This window comes from Pipistrellus hanaki (genome assembly GCF_964339955.1).
Source record: "Pipistrellus hanaki genome assembly, chromosome: 14".
Classification (NCBI taxonomy): Eukaryota; Metazoa; Chordata; class Mammalia; order Chiroptera; family Vespertilionidae; genus Pipistrellus; species Pipistrellus hanaki.
The window spans coordinates 44,690,066-44,709,465 of record NC_140516.1 but is presented as its reverse complement, the minus strand read 5'-3'; positions in this window follow the sequence as shown (position 1 = coordinate 44,709,465).

The window sequence follows — 19,400 nt, the reverse complement described above, 5'->3', positions numbered from 1 at the left end:
AGATGTCTGCAGGTTTGATTTAGGAGATGTGTACATCTCTTGAAAAGGCCTTTTGTGAAACTGAATACACTGATCTTTTGATCTTTCCAAAGGTTCAGCCTTTTCTCCATGACAGTCACTTCTAAATTGTGGCCTGTTTTGCCACCTGGATATGCTGACAGTTTCCCAATTATCAAGTCCTTGTTCCTTTGTGTTGAACAGTTCTTCACTCAATTTCTCTCTCTCTCTCCTCTCATGCTTCACTAGAAGCAGCAAAGAGAAATGTGGCTGCACCTTCAACACTTTGCTGAAAAACCTTCTCAGTTATAAGTCCAAGTTTATCATTCCTAAGCTTCACTTTCCACCTACCTGGGGAAGACAATTATGGGACACTTTCAGCCACTATATACCAGTTTACAATAACATGTCCCTCGCTTTATTCTGAGCTCTTAGTGTTCTCAATATCTATTACTAGATAATATTTGTACTAAAAGGCTTTTCAAGGTATTCCAGGCTTTCTCTATTATGATCCTTAAAATATACTTTTCCCATAAATTGTAAGAGTCAATATTGTTGAGAAGCCAATTCTTCCCAAATATTTCTCTAACTTTAATCCCAATCAAAACTTTAATTTTTTTTGTTGAAATTGACAGGCTTATTGCAAAATGTATGTGAAAAATGCATCAAATTTAAATAATTCTGAAGAATAAATTTGGAGGATTTAACTACCCAATTGCAAGACTTCTTAAATGCTATTTTGTTAATGTGCTTTTATTTCAAGAATAGACAAATGAACCAATGAAATAAAATAGAGTTCAGAAATAGACCAGATATATATATAGTCAGTTGATTTATAACTACAGTTTAACAGAAGAATAGTTGGTCTTTTATAATTAATAGTGCTTGGACAATTAGATATCCATATGGGAAAATTTTGAATCTTAAATCCTGTTCATGTCATACATAAATATTAATTCAAGTATAGGCCTAAACAGAACTTACAGAAAAAAAGCATTCTATCTCATAAGGAGGGAATATGCTAATTGACCATCACACCCTCACAAATGATGGCAGTGCCCACAGCCAATAAGGAGGGAATATGCTAATTGACTGTCACGTCCTCAAAGATGGTAGTTCCTATAGACACAAGATGGCGGCGCCCAGTCTTCTTAGCCCTGCCAAGCAGTAGGCACACGACACAACCAAGCCCACCCCCAGGTGGGTCCGGCCACTCTGTGCACCTGCCTCCAGAGTCCTCTAGTCTCCTCAGCCCCCCAGCTGCCCAAGGCTGGTCTGAGGCACAGGCAAGCCTGGAATGGCAGCTGCCTAGCTGCCCAAGTCCACCTAAGGCTCAGGTAACCAGGGCCAGCTGAGACTTGCGCTGCCGGCAGTGGCAGCAGCAGCTGTTTGATGGGGGTGTCCACCTTCCCCTGATCACCAGGTGGCCTCCCACCCCTGAGGGCTCCCAGACTGAGAAGAGGCAGAGCGGGCTGAAGGATCCCCTCCTCCAGTGCATGAATTTTCAAGCACCAGGACTCTAGTAGGAGATAATTCTTATTACCTTGGAATAGACAAAGATTTCTCAAACAAGGCAACAAAATTGGACAACAAAAGTAACCATCAAGAGAATTAAAAAGCAAAATATAGATTCAAGAAAATATTCTTACTATATGTGTCTGAAAAAATCCAATAATAAAGAAACAACCAACCCATATAATATAGGTATTTTTAAAATTGATTTTAAGGAGAGAGAGGGAGAGAGAGAGAGAGAGAGAGAGAGAGAGAGAGAGAGAGAGAGAGAGAAAGAGAAACATCCATGTGAGAAAGAAACATTGATAGGTTGCCTACTATAGGTGCCCCAACCAGGAATTGTATATGCCTATGTATGTGCCCTAATTGGGAATCAAACCCATCACCTTCTAGGGCACAGGATGATGCTCCAACCAACTGAGCCATACTGGCCAGGGCTAAAATGGGTATTTAAAAAGAATATTGTTTTTTCACAAAAGAAGGAATTCAAATGCCAATTTACCTGTGGAATGGTGCTCAACATCAATTAAAGGCTAATTTAAACCATGCTTGCCAGTACACACCCTCCAGAATGATTCAAATTTTAAAAACTGGGAACACTAACCGTTAGCAGGATGTGGAACAATTAGAATTCTCTCATATGCTGCTGTTGGAACTGTAAATTGGTACTAGCATGCTGGGAAACTGTCAATATCCAATAAAGATTAACATATGCTTACTCTGTGACCCAGCACCTTCACTTCCAGGCATTTTCCCAAGACAATTGAAAACATATGTTCACCAAAATACATGTACAAAAACAATTAGATCAGCTACATCCACAATGGTCCAAAACTGGGAGCAACCCAAATAGCTATCAAGAGATAAACACATAAACAAATCTTAGTATTTCTATGCAGTGGAACAATTCAGCAATAAAAGAGGAGCAAACGGATACATGAATGAGGCTCACAGTACTATTTGAACAAAAGAAGCCAGCCATAAGTGGGCCCACACTACAGCCACAGTTACAGAATCAGATAGTGCAGTGTTTCTGTCTTTTATTCAGCATTGCCTCCCCCTCCAACAAGAAACCTTTTTAGACACTTTTTCTCTACACCACGACCCCATTAAATGTTATTATCACAGGTATATGATATGTCATATGGTATATGGTGCTTTGCCAGGACCATACTATTGTAATAACTAAGAGTATTTTGCCTCTCTCCCCCAAGAACCAATTCTCCTTCCCTTGGTTAGCGTCACCTGTTAGGGTTATGATATTTCAGGGAGCAGATCATGAGTGACTGGAACTCCTAAGGCACAGTTCATGATGAAAACTTCTTTAAAATCTAGGCAGTGGGGAGAGTCCTTCAGCTCTGCAGTCAGTGCCCTGGCTCTCCACCAGGTCTGAGATCTGAGCCCCAGCCAACCCGGTCACAGCAGGATTCCTTTGGAGCACCTTGAGGATGAGCATCAGGACCCCACCCACACTCCTGCAGCTGGCAGCAGAGAGCCTGCTTAAGGACCAGGCCTTTCTCATCACAGCTTTGGAGCACCTGCCCGCTGAGCTCTTACGCTACTGTTCATCTTGGCCTACTTTAGTAGATGCTACAAGTCCCTGAAGGCGATGGCACAAGCCTGGCCCTTCACTGTCCTCCCTCTGGGGGGATTGAGGCATCGACCTCATGTTAAGATCTTAAAAACTGTGTTGTATGGGCTTGACATTCTGCTTGCCCAGGAGGTTCGCCCCAGGAGGTGGAAACTGCGGGTGCTGGATTTAAGGGACAGGGGTTCTGCCTTCTGGAGAATGTGGTGTGGAGACAGCACCCAGGAGCCCTCACCGACTTGTCCAGTGACTGTGCACAGGTCCAGCCCCAACATGGAGCACCCCTTAGTTCCTGTGGAGGTGTTCCTAGACCTGAACTTCACTGAAAGGAACAGAGATGCGTTTTTCATGTATATCATCCAATGGGCCCAGCAGAGGGAAGGGCTGGTACACCTGTGCTGCAAGATGCTGAGGATTGCTGAGGTGCCCTTCCAGAGGGTGATGCAGGTCCTGGATGAGGTGCAGCTGGACTGTATCCAGGTGGTGGAGCTGAAGTGCACCTGGGACCTGCCCACCCTGGAGATGTTTGCTCTTTACCTGGGGCAGATGAGGAACCTGCAGAGACATCATGGGAACAGATATTCATGAAATCAAATATCTGGTCCCATGCAAATATTGTCAGAAATAGACAATGAGAGAACCACAGAGGAAGTGCAATCGACACATTAACCTTGTTTCTAAAACAATTTCTAAGCTACCCACAAGTCTGAAGTGAGCTTCCAGGAGTGTGATTCAGCAGAGGCAGCCTGAAATGTAAGCAAAAATACTCAACTGCCCAAATTACACTATTTTAGGGATACCAAGACCATCCTTGCACTAGAAACTTCACAATTATAAATTCACTTCTTTGTATTTATTTTCTCTAGCCTAGTTTTAAAAAATGGGATGAGGGAGTTGTCACTCCTGAGCAATATTAAACCCTGAGCTAAACTCATATGAACTATCATGATCATGTTTTATGTTGGCACAGCATGGTATAGCTTCTAAATTCCCTGGAAAGTGGGTAGAATAGCACTCTTTATCCACGTTTTACAGATAAAGACACTGAAGTTCAAAGAGGCACTATGACTTGCTCAAAGACATGAAACTACAAGAGCAGAGATAGAGCAGGAGCAGGTCTTCTGACTCAGAGCACACTGCTCAGCCGAGGTGGCATCAATAGCAGAACCAAAGGGGGTATGGGCTGGGGAATCACCAAATAATGTCCACCAACATGCCTTTGATCTACAGGAAAGTTTTCTTAATTATAGATGAATGGAGTGTGTTGCATGCTGCCACATCAAAACTCCTCCCTGGACACACTCACTTCCAGCCCTTCCAAGCAGATTATATCTGCAATGCTTGTTCTCTGTAGAGCCCAGGGCATGGAGGGACCACTAAGTACCACATCCGCAGGGCCCACTGAGGAAGACGGGCAGAGGGAGGGGCAGTGAATGCAGCCAGGGAAAGGAGAAGGAGCAAATGCAAGACATACACCACGTAGGCTTCCCCAGAGTCTGAGCAGTCATCGTGTTTACTCTGTGCCAGGTTCATTTTCCTCATATGGTGTTACAATTATCCTGTGAGTAAATATAATTTAATTGTAATATAATTCCCATATTAAAAGGGAGAAACTAAGATACAGGGGAAAGTAACAGTATTTGCACTCAGGCCCTGGGTTTTCCAGACCAGGTCTTAGCTAAAAATCTCATTTGTGTCCCAATAAACCAAGATGACATTCTATTCCATACCTTCTAGGCACAAGTCAAGTCTTATTATAAAAATTATAAAAGAAACATGGAAGGAAAAAATGATTGTAAGCACAGGCTGAGCATGGACCTGCCCCCGATTCATTTCTTCGAAGACACAACAGCCTTAGAAGTCACTTGGTCACATCCATGCAGTCATAATCTCTGTAGTTGTAAATACTGAGTTTCTTCCATTCACTGGGACCTTGGAGCATGTGAATGAGCAGAGGAGATAAGCACAATATGCATGTGTGCCCGTCCTTGCTATTTGCATATAGCATCTCAATGCCCCATGAACACAGATTTTGGTGAACCCAAGAAGCTTGGGAGTTCAGCAAGACTCAAAGAGAGTACAAGGTAAACACATTGTACCTAAGATAGAGTAAGCAGTGGTCACTGATAGCCATGAGGGACCACCCTTTCAATTTGAACCAGGACTTAATTTGAACACAGGAAGAGGGTAGTGCTGTCCTAAGGAACACTAAGCATCAAGGGACCCTATCATAGACTTTCTCACTTGTGTAATAGCCAACCATTCATGCTAGGCACCAGTCCATTGTGTTCCCCTAACTGCAGAGACACACATCAAGCTTTCTGAGTGGTCAGGCTGAAGGTCCACTTTTTTGACCTTGGATAATGGAAGACGTACTCAACACAGAACTCTCCAAAGAAATCCTCCCCTCAAGTGTTCTTCAAGAATCCTGCTCTCAAATAAAAACAAAGTTCACACAAAAATCAACACACAAATATTTAACAACAACAAAAGAGGAGACAATCCAAATATCCTCAACTGCTAAGTGGAAAAATAAACTATGTTACATCCTTATCATGGAATAGTATTCAGCAGTGAAAAAATAAGAACCCCTGATACAAAACAACACAGAGGAATCTCAGATGCATATACCAAGTGAAAGAAGCCATACAAACAAAACAAAACTCTATGGAAATCTGAGATGGGCTCCATCTGGAAAAACAGAGGTTCCGGGAAGAGGGGCATTAAACACTCTTTGGAGACTTCAAGGCTCAACTTTAAAGGGCTCCAACTGCAGAACTTAGCCAGTAAGAAAAATCAATATGCAAAATCAGCAGAAAATTCAGGTCAAACAAGACTATTATTTGCTCCTTCCCCACTGAGCAATCCTACTGCAGAATCCAGTGATCCAATCAAGCAGCAGTTCCCACCAGCTACACATGACAGTTCTCTGCTAATGTCAACTTAACTTATGTTGGTCCAGCTGATGAGCCCAGAACTAGAACTTTGCCTTGACTATATACTTTAACATATCCTGGTCAGTAACTAGAACTTTGCCTTGATTATATTTTAACATATCCTGGTCAGTAACTAATACCAAGAAAATCTACTGAGCAAATGGATTTCATTTTCCATCTCAGGGAAACTGAAGCTATCTTTATTCAGGATAGTTTGAATTCAAAGACAGCCATAGAAAACAGAAAGAAAAAAAAAAGACCCTTATTACAATTCATTTTTAAAAATGTATCAGAAGTTATCAAAAGTAATTCAACCATTTCAGCACAAGTAAGGCTAAGCTAGACCTTGGCAGCAGCCTCGGGTCCAATAAACCTGCTGTCCTTAATCTCCTTTTTAAAATCTCCTTTCAAAAGAATCTTTGTTCTTGGCATCATTAGAGTGTGCCAGTCCCTTGACCTGAACTCCGCCCAGCACTTTCCAAATACTAGCAATGAAATGTGAACTGGCACTAACTGTTTTTTTCTGAGCTGCCACTCTAGTCAATCTAGGACAGTGTACACCAAGTAGTTTTGATGGCTTGATGCTGGGCTAGATGCAATAGGGGGATGCAAGCTCTTGAGAACTTTAGAGACATATTGCCTGGTTCATGGAACAACTTTCTCCCAAGAGAAAATGATAAGAGACAATATAACCTCAAGTTCTAAAATTTCACACCAAAGTAAGAATATTGAGTTTAGAAACATGGTTGTCAAGCTTTACTTTACTATGCCAGCATCACTCAGGGTACTGGTGAAAACTTCAAATTCTTGAGCCCCACTGATAGAAGTTCCATATCTGTAAATCTGGAGTAGACCTAAAAAATAAAAATCTACATTTTTAACAAGCTCCCACAGTGCCAGTAATTATGAGCCTAACGGTCCCAGACCACACATCGTGGTCTTCTACTAACTAGTGTTTCCGAAAACAAGAGGACCACTGCCAAGAACGGTCAGGAAGGTTCATGCAAAGAAGCCAAGCATCATTGGGGTAAGTTAGATGTGTTTCTCATATGAACTCAAAACAAAACAGAGGAACTGACAAAAAGGAAACACACAACCACCCCCTTCTTTCTCATTTCCACCAATTTCAAACATTTCCAATGTCTGATCTCATCTTTTTCATGAAGATGTCCTGTGATATGGGAAAGGTCAGTTTCTGGATTTGCAGCTAAGAAAATATTTGCACTAGGAGCATGATGGCCAAGAGAGAGGCCAAGAAGGAGCCCCAAAGGGCAGGTCCGCGGTTAGCAGATGCCACTGTTGGTTTGCTGCTGGGTGGAGCACTCCTTGAGTTTTGGCTTTGAACAAGGGAAGTCCCCAGGAGGCCCATGTAATTGTGGGAACCTCTGTGGAAGTTCTCCACAGGCTCTGGGAGAGGCAAAGAAGGTTAGAGGGATTCAGAAATGCTCCAAAGGAACATCAGCAGCCATTTTCTAAGTGTGATCAACTCAGTGAATATTGCAGAGCTCTTTGATTCATGTTTTATGCAGAAAGGTGAAGTGCATAAAACAGAGACAGGGCACCTCTACATCATGAGTGCCAAAACTTGACCAGAAATTTTTAGATTTCAGCATATGTCTCATTGGTCAGATCTGTGTCACATGGCCATCCTTATCTACAAGGGAGTCTGAACAGATATATATTGTCTCAGAAGCATTTTCTCTCTGAAAACAAAAGAAAATACTGAGGTTTGGTTACAAAGTTGACTGCCTAAACACCGGTTTCCCAATTTTGTTTCTCTGTTTTCCCCTCATATAAACAGAGTTTTATTTCTAAAAAGCAAAAGTGAACCCATGATACTATAATGAATACACATATATTCATTAGCAAGTAGTAAGTACTTGCTATTTGTGGGAAGAATGACTACATGGATGAATAAGTGAATGGGGAAAATTAAGGCTAAATAACCTTGAATTTTAGGAAGCAGCTAGAAAAAAATATCGCTAAGAAAAATAACCAAAGATTTTGTGTCTAGAATCCATGTCACTCTGACATATAGGACCTTGCTGAACTCTAGAAGGAAGCATCTAAAAGTTAGGATTTAACAAGTCCAAATTATAAAATCCAAAAGCATTGAGCATCCAATTAGAGAACTAGGCTTTTTGAAATCATAGTACATAGATGTTTTCTGCAACAAAGCTAAATAAATTTACAAATGCCTGTCAAAACTATGAGAGATCTTAAAATGTTCCTAATGAGTAAGTTATAATGAACAAAAATTACTTATTCATTCAGTATCTGTAAAATATCATTGATATACCCTTTGGCATACAGTTATTATTAGATTTTAATAATTTTTAAGTATGAGAATATTTTTTTAGAATATATTTTATTGATTTTTTTACAGAGAGGAAGAGAGAGGGATAGAGAGTTAGAAACATCGATGAGAGAGAATCATCGACCAGCTGTCTCTTACACACCCCCTACCGGGGATGTGCCCACTACCAAGGTACATGCCCTTGACCGGAATCGAACCTGGGACCTTTCAGTCTGCAGGCTGATGCTCTATCCACTGAGCCAAACCAGTTTCAGCAGTATGAGAATATTCTTAAATATTCTGTCTTTGTTCTTATAATTCCCAACTCCCACTCCCCATCTCCAGGATCTTATGTTCCCAAATATTTTGTTCTACAAACCAAGGAGGTCTCCATGAACTTCAACGTAAGAGTTATAATAAATCTACAGCATTTTCCCCAAGGAACCGAGATAAAGAAGGGCCAAGATAATACTACCAAGAAAGGACCTCAAGCCAGATAGTATGAAGGCAGCTTTAGAGATTATTTTTTAATCAGATTTACCAAGGTACTTCACTTGCAATAAAATTCATAATTTTAAATGTATTGTTTGATGCATTTTGACAATTGTCCAGAGTTGTGAAACCACCATCACAATCAAGATAGAGCATAAACCATCAGTATAAGAAGCATCCTCATAACTATTTATAGTCAATTCTGCACAACCCAGGCCCCAGGTAACCAGTGATCTGCTTTAATGGCAATCATTTTGCCTTTCATACTCATTCCTATAAATAGAATCATGAACATCATACCTTCTCAGAAGACTTGAGCCTCAGTTTCCATTTCTTTAATGTTATGAATGTTGGAATGGCTGACCCCAGGGTTCCTTCAGCTCTAGTCTTCTATATCAGAAAGTCACACCTGTGGGGAATTAGGCAAGATCCAGGTTATAGTTTTCATTCCAAATAGACACCTTCCTAAATCTGACATTTGTAACCTTTAATAGAGTGCGACACATTTCTGAGGTCTTCCTCCATCCTTGAATCACCTAATAGTGGGGGAAGGGAAGAGGAAACAAACCTCTTCTAATTAAATGGTTCTTTAGCAAATTCATTTACACATGATTTGACATCATTAATAAAAATGAATTAAGTTCTCTCTCTTCTGGGACTGCAATGCTTCACTGCAGTCAGAGCACCAGAGGAGAACAAAACGAAATGAAATGTGATTCCCAGTGCTCTGCTGAGTGAAGTCAACTCCAAGAACAGAGGAGGGAGAGCTACCAAGACCAAGTGGACAAAAGGGGGTTTGGCAGAAGTTCAAAGGTCAGAGATAGAACATTCAAGCCACTTTCTTAAAGTCACGAAGCAGACCAGAACTTGACCGTCACTCACTACTAATTCCTTAGTAGTCATTCTCTCTTGTCCATACCGATTGCCTTACAGAAGGTAACTCTGGTTTTATTCTAGAATTCCTTTCTAAAATGATAGAAATCACTAAAATAACAAGATCCATTTGAACTACATCTCAAGTTCTAACTTGGTTGATTAGTGATCCTTAAGGATCTAGGGGTGTCGAACTCAATCAGAGAAGGGGCCAAAATCTAAAATCCAGCCTAAATCGCGGGCCGAATGGTTTACTGAACAGTCATAAACTGACAATGTCATAAACTGACAGCGGAGTGCAGTGATGACAGCGTGGTGCGGGCCACATTGCAAGGCCTGGCGGGCTGGATTTGGCCCGCGGGCCTTGTGTTTGACACATGTGGTAGACAACACCACCAATGAACATTCACTGAGCTCATATCCTGCACCAGATACAATGGTATGTGCTTTACAGACCCAACTCATCTTTACTCCTCTCAACAATCCCATAACAACAATCCAAGGACTGTTATCTTTGCAATTATCATCAAAGCACTAATGACGCCTGGAATCGGACCTTCTGGGTTCAGATCCTGGCTCTCCCACTTCCCAGCTCTGTGACATTAGGCAATGAGTGAGCTTCTTTATTCCTTGGTTATCACATGGATAAAATAGGGATGGACAGACCAACACCTACCTCAAGTGTTGTGGGGGAATTATTAAGTCAATAAATATAAGGCACAGCCTGATACTCAGGTAAGTATCCCATCAATAGAGCCATTGTTAGTAGCTCCATTTTATATATCAGGCAGGAGAGAGGCTAAGGAATTTGCCCAAGATCACTCAGCCAGTAAACAGCAGACAGAGGATTCAGATTAACCCACACTACCCAGACTCTTGCCAAGTTATCAAAAACTGATAAGGCATAAAAGCTACATTGTTTTTACTCTTATTTTTTGATATCTAAGTGCAAAATCAGAAACGCATTTGGTTTCCTGGGTGCTGTAATACTGTATTTACATGCCAGTCGTTGTGTTTTTTTATTCTTCATTAATGATTATCATGGCTAGTGATGTCTTGCAAGTAGCCTGGAATTGATGTTGAAGTTCAAATTGTGGAGAACTGTTTCTTTAAGAAACTAGATATTGGGCACAGCTATCTACTATTCTTAAACAATGACTAAAAAGCAGCTTTTCCAATGTTCACTCTATGTCTGAGTGGATCAATCCAGACAGGATTTGAGGTGCCATTAAAAGGAAAATAAGGCGGGGGGAGTAGGGGGAGGAGAGATGCTCAATCTGGAGAAAAACTGAGGTAAAACAAACCTTCTGTCAAGGAAATGATTGATGTCAGCACAGGGTATAAGACAGCAAAACAAAGAGCAAGGCTACTGCTTCCTCCAGCTCTGAAGAAAATTAAAGGGAAATTGAAGCAACTTTGCTGGAGACAGGGAAGAGCTGGGTCAACCCTGATTTTGCAGAATCTTAAATGAAGTAAACAAACAACAATCACTCCCCTCTTGCCCCCAATTATATTTTCCTCCCAAAGAATTTTTCCTTGGTAGCTCTAATTCCTGGCAAGTGAAACAAGAATCTGAAATGCCCTCTAGGGAATATTTCTGTTCCTTTCTTTCTCTCTCTCTCTCTTTCTCTCTTTCTCCCTTCCTTTCTTCTTCTTTTTTATCCACATTAGGCATCTGCTTAAAGTTGCTCTGTAACAGAGCACTTCTGGCCTAAAGTTTGGGTTGCAAGTTTGCATGGCTTCAGTCCACTTTTCAAAGCCTTCCACAGGACTCTCTTGTCATTGTCTCCCCTCTGTGTTACACTTGCCTCCTGTCTCATTAGGTAGCTCCCTCCACAGCAAACCAGTGCAAATCAGCACAGCAGGGCTGCACCCCATGCTTAATGCTACCTTGGGCATGGTTACGCTCCTTATGAACTTAGCAGGACTGAACTCAAAATCCAGGGCTCCTTATGAACTTAGCAGGACTGAACTCAGAATCCAGGGGTCACCTCTTCCCAGAAACACTTCCTTATTAACCCCATCTCATCCCCAGTCCATGTCATACCCTGAGAGTCATACATACAAGTGTGTACCCCCCAAAGCAATTGCTAGCTTCTATTCCTATTAGGTGCTTACTTCATTCCTAAGAACCTAGTAGGTCCTTATTTCAAAAGATAGGGAAATTTTATTTGTTCTTAAATAGACATCTTAAAGAATATGGATGTTTATTCAGCATCATGACCTATTCAGATGACTCTGATATTTACAGAAACACCTATAACTATCCTTCTGTATTTTGAATTAAAATAGAAAATAACTGGGCCTTTCCCAACTTCCATTTCCTCAGGACAAAATGTCACCAAACTTTTCTCCATGTTTAAAGTTAAACATTAGGAGAGTTGTCTTAGGTTTGTCAGTATAAATGGCCTGTCACTAAAAGCATTTGTGGAAGTCACATTGCAACTAACTAGAGACTGCCTTAAGATTTATGACTTACATTAAAAATCCAAAATGATTCTTCTGTCCTGCAAACCTCCTCAGACAAATGAAATTGCATCTCATTAAATTATATAAATTAGATACTTTAATAATAATGAGTAATATTAATTGAACACTTAAATATGTCCCAGGCACAATGCCAAATATTTTACTTATATATTCTTATTTAATTTCACTACAATCCTGTTTTACAAATAAGGACATTGGACATCAGAGAAGCTAAGTAGCTTGTCTATTGTGTAGAAGCAAAATGGCAAGGCTAGGACTCAAACTCAAGTCTGTCTGATTCCAGAGCTTAAATTCTTAACCACTACATTAGTTCCCCAATCATCCTTCATCTTTTTTGATCCAGTGGAAAATGGCTTAGGGAAAGTGTTCAAGGGGAAAAATCTTAAAAGGGGTAAAATGAAACATCCTACTTGGCTATTTCCTGTGTCTTACTGAGAGAAAGGCTTTCCAAGGTCCAGCCCAAGAGGATACCCCAATATCACCTCCACCCCACAGGTGCTCTGGAGACCCTGTTCCAAGTAAGAGACCTGATGCTTAGAAATATTTATTGTTTATGGGTTGGACCAAAGAAATGCTTTGGGAGCATAATGTGATTAGAGGATTCAATTACAGAATACTGAAAAGGTCAAATTCTTGGGGAGAGGTTTGCTAAGATAATTGGATAATGACATTTTACATAAAACAAAGGAAGTTTGAAGATGAAAAGGTGTATGTAATAGATTGAATGGCTAACTGCAGAAAATCATCATCATCTCCTCTGTTGGTTGTTAAAGAGTGACATTTCCTTTTCATTTCTGATCACATGGTTTTAAAGTCTACTATCTCGAAGGGCCACCAACCTCTCCTGATCTCATGTATCCCAAAAACACCCCAGAGGAAGAAAGGGCTAGAATAGATTTGTTAAGAACCTTTTGAGATCAAGTCTGGTTTATTCATTGTCATAAATTAATCCAAAATGATTTCAAGATTGTAGGTTCTGTTATACTGCTGATACAAATGCTGCCACAGCTTCTCCAGGTCCAAACTTTATCACTGCTGTTGAGAAGAGATAAAGGAACCAGCATATGCATGTTCTCACATCCTTCTGATGCTGCCATTCACCAAGATGCTCACAGTCATCTTTAATCTTAGAATAGGAGTGGGTATCAGTGGCAAGGATGTTGCCAGTCTACTTTAGATCTGGCAGAAAATAGGATGTAAAAAGAGAGGTGGAATGCTCATGAACATAATTATTTTAACCTCATAGATCTCTACTCCCAGTCCTTTCATACATTCTATGGGGAAGGCAAACAAAGGGAAGAGTAATAAGTATGCATTCAGCTGGTCTGCTGGAGAACACATGACAGAAACCCAACTTGAACTAGATGAGGAGAGAGGGGAAGGGGGCTAACTTGCTCAGGTAATCCAAGACACAGAGTGGCCTTAGCAGCTGGTTCTTTCAGAGCCCTCCAGCTCTCATATCTGCTTCTCTCCAGAAGTCAGTTTCATTCTTGTCTACTGCACATCAATATCCTCCACAAGCCTATAATAATGGCTGATAATGGATCTTGGCACCAATTTTTCCAGCTTCGGTAACATGGTAGAGTGTTATAACTCTCACTGCAAAGATCCCTTCCATCGCTATATACAAGACCCTTTGTAATATAGTTTGCTGTTTCTTTCATTAAGAGGTGGAATATATTTCCCATTGTCTTAAGTATGGACTAGCCCTTTGATTTACTTTGACCAAAATACAGTAGAAGGAATGTTGTTTGATGTCAAACCCTTAGCATCCAGAGCTTCCATTTTTGCCCTCAGAGACTGTTCCCACTGCCACAAAAAGAAGACACTCAGGATGGACTTATATGGAGAGAGAGACCCAGGCAATGGCCAACACCAAGCCCTTAAATACAGAATGAGGTCATCATGGACCCTTCAGATCCTTAGAATAGGAAAATACTGAACATCATTTAAATGCCAACATACAGTTGCCAACTCTCTTTTCTTAAGAGAAACTATCCTTTTTTCTGAATCTCCACCTTTTCAAACCTTTTTAATGTCAAACTGCCCTTCCATTAAAAAAAAAATGCTGGTGGCAGTATACAGTTCCTTTGTGGGGGAAAAAATTCTTACTAACAAAATCGAAAGTTGTCAACTCAACCAGCCCCAATATTTTTTTAACTGGACTATGAAATCAAAACATCTGAGAACCACTGACCTGGATGATCTTTTTCCTTTCAGACCTAATGTTATGTTAGGTTATTTCTGTAATGAGATGACTTATTTGGTAAATCTTCTCAAACTTGCATTTAAACTCAGCTGCTTCACTAAAACATTTCCCATTCTTTACCAAAGTGATTAATCCCAGAAGGTTCACCATGATTGATACTTTATTTATTAAGTACAATAATTCAACAAAGCCCCTTCAGACCTCAGAAACCAGAAACAGAAAGTGTGACAACCCTCTCTGTTCCACTCACTTGCCATCTTGACTACATGGGAATGTCCTAATGGTCTTCACCACTTCATAGCTCTTTCCAGCTTAGCCTGAGGTTTTGAGATCACTAGGTCTCAACAAAGCCATTTAGAAAACCTGTCATCTTGGACAAATCACTCAGCCTCAACTGTAGAACTCATAGTAACATTAGGCCCTACTTCATAAGAACAGGAAAAGGATTAAATAAGCAATTGTGACTAAAATGTTTAAAAGAGTGTGTTGGGCACATAGTTAACTCTCAAATGGTCTACAGAAACAAATGAGACTGTTTTTTGGAGAATTTCAAATGCTCATAACTAATGAAACCATTGATTGTACACTTAAAAGGAACCACAAATACTGGTTGCTTGCCATTGTCTCCTAGGAAGACTGACACCATTGGTCACAGCTTTCTATCTGCTCAACAAGGCCAAAAATTCAATCAACGGGAATCTAATGAATGTTCAACTTAAATTACTCCTTTGGAGGAAGAAGGAGAGAGCTGATAGTTCTTAGCAGCCATTCTTTCTTTCTTCAGCCTAAACAACATGCATTCATTTATTCCTTCCATTCAGTCAATCACCCAATCCACAAGCATGGAGTGAGTGCTTACCAAGCTCCAGGCACTGTGCTAGGCAAAGAGGGCATCAAGAATTAGACACAACCTCTGCCCAAAAAAAGAGACATTGTCAATGCCAACTCCCATGGAAGGGCTCAGGTGCCCCTCCAGACACATGCCTGGAAGGAAAGGACAATTTCAGTAGAAATGTTCATATTCTTTCATATAAGGAAAGATGGACATACTAGTAATTTCCTGTGCCGGGTTTTTTTCCTGGAGCCTCAGGAAGTGATATGCTGCTGATAGGAAGCCTTCTCTCCTGGGGGAGCATTAATAATGGGGTTGGACAGGGCTGTGTCTGCCCAACAGTTCTAATTACAGCTGGGACTTTGTCCATGTGCAAATGTATAGGGCTTTATTTCTTCTTCTTCATCTAGTCACACTGAGAGGACCAGATCACTTACTATCCTGCTTCTTCCATTAGCATTTTTTATGTGCAGACACACAAGGCAAGTGTGTAAACGGTTATATAACAGTGGGTTCGGGCAGCTTGCAAAATTTGGCGAGGGAACAAAGAAACAGGTTGCAGAGAGGCCATTTAAATCAGAAATTACAGCAACAAGGGGACCATTGGCCAAGACAGCTAGTACACGGCAGCCCTGGTGGCCTGGCCATTAATGGGTAATCATTTCTCAGTTCTCCAGCCAGATCCGGGCAGCACGAGCTGCTCCCCACATTCCCCCAGCTCAGCATGATTCTCAGCTGTCTCTACCAGAACTGCCACAGTGGTAGCCAAAAATACTGCAGCAGTGCCCATTGCCTGCCAGGCCAGCTTTCTGTGGTCCTTACAAACCTCGTTTCAGAGATGCTGGGTTTGCCTTTGCTGTTGCTCCCAACATAGACACAGCGACTGGACATCATTTAAATTTTGGTCCCAAGGACCTCTCAGGTTCCTCTTAAGTTTCTGAACGCAAAGAGATTGCCCCCCCATCAGGGACTTTCAGACACAGGAGAGGCCCTAAGCCATGTCTATTTGATTTTCTGTTTTGTTTGCGGCTGCTAGAATGTTGAAAATGAAGAAATGCTGTACCATAGTTATAAAATTATAACATATTTTAAATACTTACACTCCAAAAATTGTCATCAGATAAAGGGACACAGTTTTTAAATGTGATGCATGTCTCCTTTCAGGCTTATCAGAGTAGCTCAAGGATGGCATGTAGAAACAGGTGGCAATGACCTCAGAGTCTAAACTTGAAGCCCGTGATGCATGTGAAGCCCTCCTGGCCCCCATCTGGAGATGTGTTCAGCCTTGTCTGGGAGGGTACTATCTCTGGGGTCTACGACTATCATGACATGTGTCATTATTTCATGGATTAAGGAATTCAAAAAGAGGACAGTTTTCATATCTGGGAACTTTAGACTTCCAATAGTGGTGCTAAGAGTCATTACACTTTAGAAGAATATTGAAGTCACAGTTTAAAAAATAATTTTAAGATATACGATGTGAAGAGTCATGCAAGCAAATGTTCCAGATTCCTGATAAGACTGGTCTTGGTTTACTGTCCCCATAAACTGCTTTCTGCTCTAGATCAAAGCTTTTTCCACACCATTTAATACTCTAACAAAATCTTGGTGTCATGCTTTCCTACCATAAATTGCCCCTCTCACCCAGACAGCAAAGGATTTTTAACTAGGGCCGCCATTCACTCAAGGACCCGTACAGCTCACTAAATCTGGAGTGAAGGCAGCATTGGGCTTTTCCTAGTTTTTGCCCATAATAGGAAGACTCTATTCTCTTTTGGTAATCGGCATATGACTCCAATGGCTGAGTCTCTTTATCTATTGTGAGCCAAGCTGTATTCTAAACTTCCTCCAAGGAATCTCTTTGATCCAGACTTCTTATCCCTAAGTAAAACCCTTATTTACCATGTGACATGTTTTGGGAGTGAGGAGTGGAAAATGTGTTCCAGTTACCTGTTGCTATATAAAAAAAACCACATCAAAATCTAGTGGCATACAATAAATGTATGATGCTCACAGATTGTGAGTCAGAAGACTAAAAAAGACTTGGAGGGTAAAATTCTTCTCCGCTCAGTAATGGTTGGGCCTTTAGTTTGGATGGCTCTCATGGCCAGAGGAGTCTGGAATAGCTGGGGCAAGAACAGTGGAACCAGGAGCATCCCCCCTGGTGGCTTTTTCAATCATATGTCTGGAGCCTGGGCTGGAATGATGGAAGGCCAGACCAGCTGGGACTGTCGCCAGCATGGCCAAACATCTCAGGGTAGTTGGCAGTTTTACATGAAAGCCGAGGGCTTTTTCTCCCTCTGGTTTTCCTTTTTTTTTTTTTTTTTTTTTTTCATGATTCTGCCATGAACATGGATTTCTTATTGTTCACAGATGGAGAAAAATAACCTGATCAATAGTTCTCTTCCCTCACCTCTTGTCAAAAAAGTGTTTTAATCCCCAGAAAGAGTAGGAGGAGGAAAAGCATGGGCAGCAGGAGTGGGAGACCACTGTGGGTGAAGTGCAGGAGCCCAGACTCTAGAAGCACAAAACTCTCCAGACTCAGCTTGCTGGCTCTTCTCTGATTTTTGACTGCTTGTCCTCTTAGCACCCAGGCTGCTTTTGCGATCCACGTGCTACCTTGCTATGGCTTTGCTGGGATAGCCCTTCAAGATTTCTAAGGCTTCCATGTGCTCAAGAAACAGATCTATAGATTCGTCACGCAATAGGCCCACTTCCCTGATCTTCAGCAAAAATAGCTGTACTATCATGACTCCAAAGCCAGCCCTCTGCTATATGGCTTCTCCTACACAGAAAGGTTATTGTTGGTATGTCGTTTTCTAACCCAATATATAAAATTCAGTTCTACTTTAGTCTAAAGTCTCCAAATCGCCCCTCTGATATGGCTGGTTCTCAGCTGATACAAAGATCTGGCCCTCCCAAGAGAGCAGGATGTGGCTGTATTGTTCCTCACACTAAACATACAAGATAAACTGAATTTTGAGTCCTGACATTTGGGTTGAAATTCTGACTCTGTCATTTCCTGGTTCTTGGTCTGCGGGTAAATCGGGAAACTACCTGACTTCTTCCTCTGCGAAATGGGGATTGCAACACTCTCTACTTCATAAGTAAATGGGGTGTTGTGAACTCAGTGGCTCAGAGACCAAGAAAACCCTAAAAGTACCCAAAGGACATTTCAAATCCTTTATAAGACCTAAGAACCTTCCCTTCTGAAAACCTCAACTTAACATGGCATCGAACTACTAAATCATGGCTACATTCTATAACACAGATAAACATGTTATGTGAACATAACTAAGTATTCATCATAAAAATATGTTTAAAAATTATAAAAAGGAGTTTTTTATAATGTTGCCTTGGAAATCTTGTCACAAGTCATTTACCATGGACAATGACTACTTAGTGGTTCTCATGCATATTTAGGAATTCTTATGAAGAAAAAATATATAGCCTACAAATTGTTCTCTAATGAATTTTTTATGACTCCTAAATTTAATAATGAGTACAGTTAGCATGTCACATTTGCTAGACAAATTTTGATTTTGTAGTTGTCTCTTTCTATTTGGGAGCCAACACAAGTTTTTCCAGTCTCAAGCATCTCTGCCAGCCTCAGAAAAGCTTTTAGGCCCCGGACACTGTGCCTGGAATTTCCAAGAGATAAATAACTTGGTGCCCCAAAAGTGTCCCCAGAGGTGTGGTAGAGCTGTGGCCCATCAGGGATGTGAGTAAAATGGAGTGTCTTAGGCCTCATTCTACTCTAAGGAATTAGAATTTCTGGAATCCACATTTTTAGTGAATTCTCCAGGGCATCATTTGCATCCCAACAGTTAGTACCAGTGATCCTGGCCCAGGCACAGGAAGGTAAGAATGGCCAGAAACAGATGGGAAGCTTGGTTACTAACCTCGACCCACTTAATAAGCCCTCGGCAGGCACCCAGCAGGACAGAGCAACCTGCAAGTTCAGGGAAAACAGGCAGCAGCCTGCGCTCCTTGTTGGAAGCTGAATTCCATTTTTATAGAAATGGCATAAGTGATCTGTATGCTGCATCCAGCCCCCAGATGTTGAGTCAAGCTCCCTTTTCCAACTGGGAATGAATAATTTATATCCCATTGTGCTAAATCCAAAATAATAAGCCTTCTGTTGAAGCAGTGCCGAGTCCACAGTTTGAGGACAT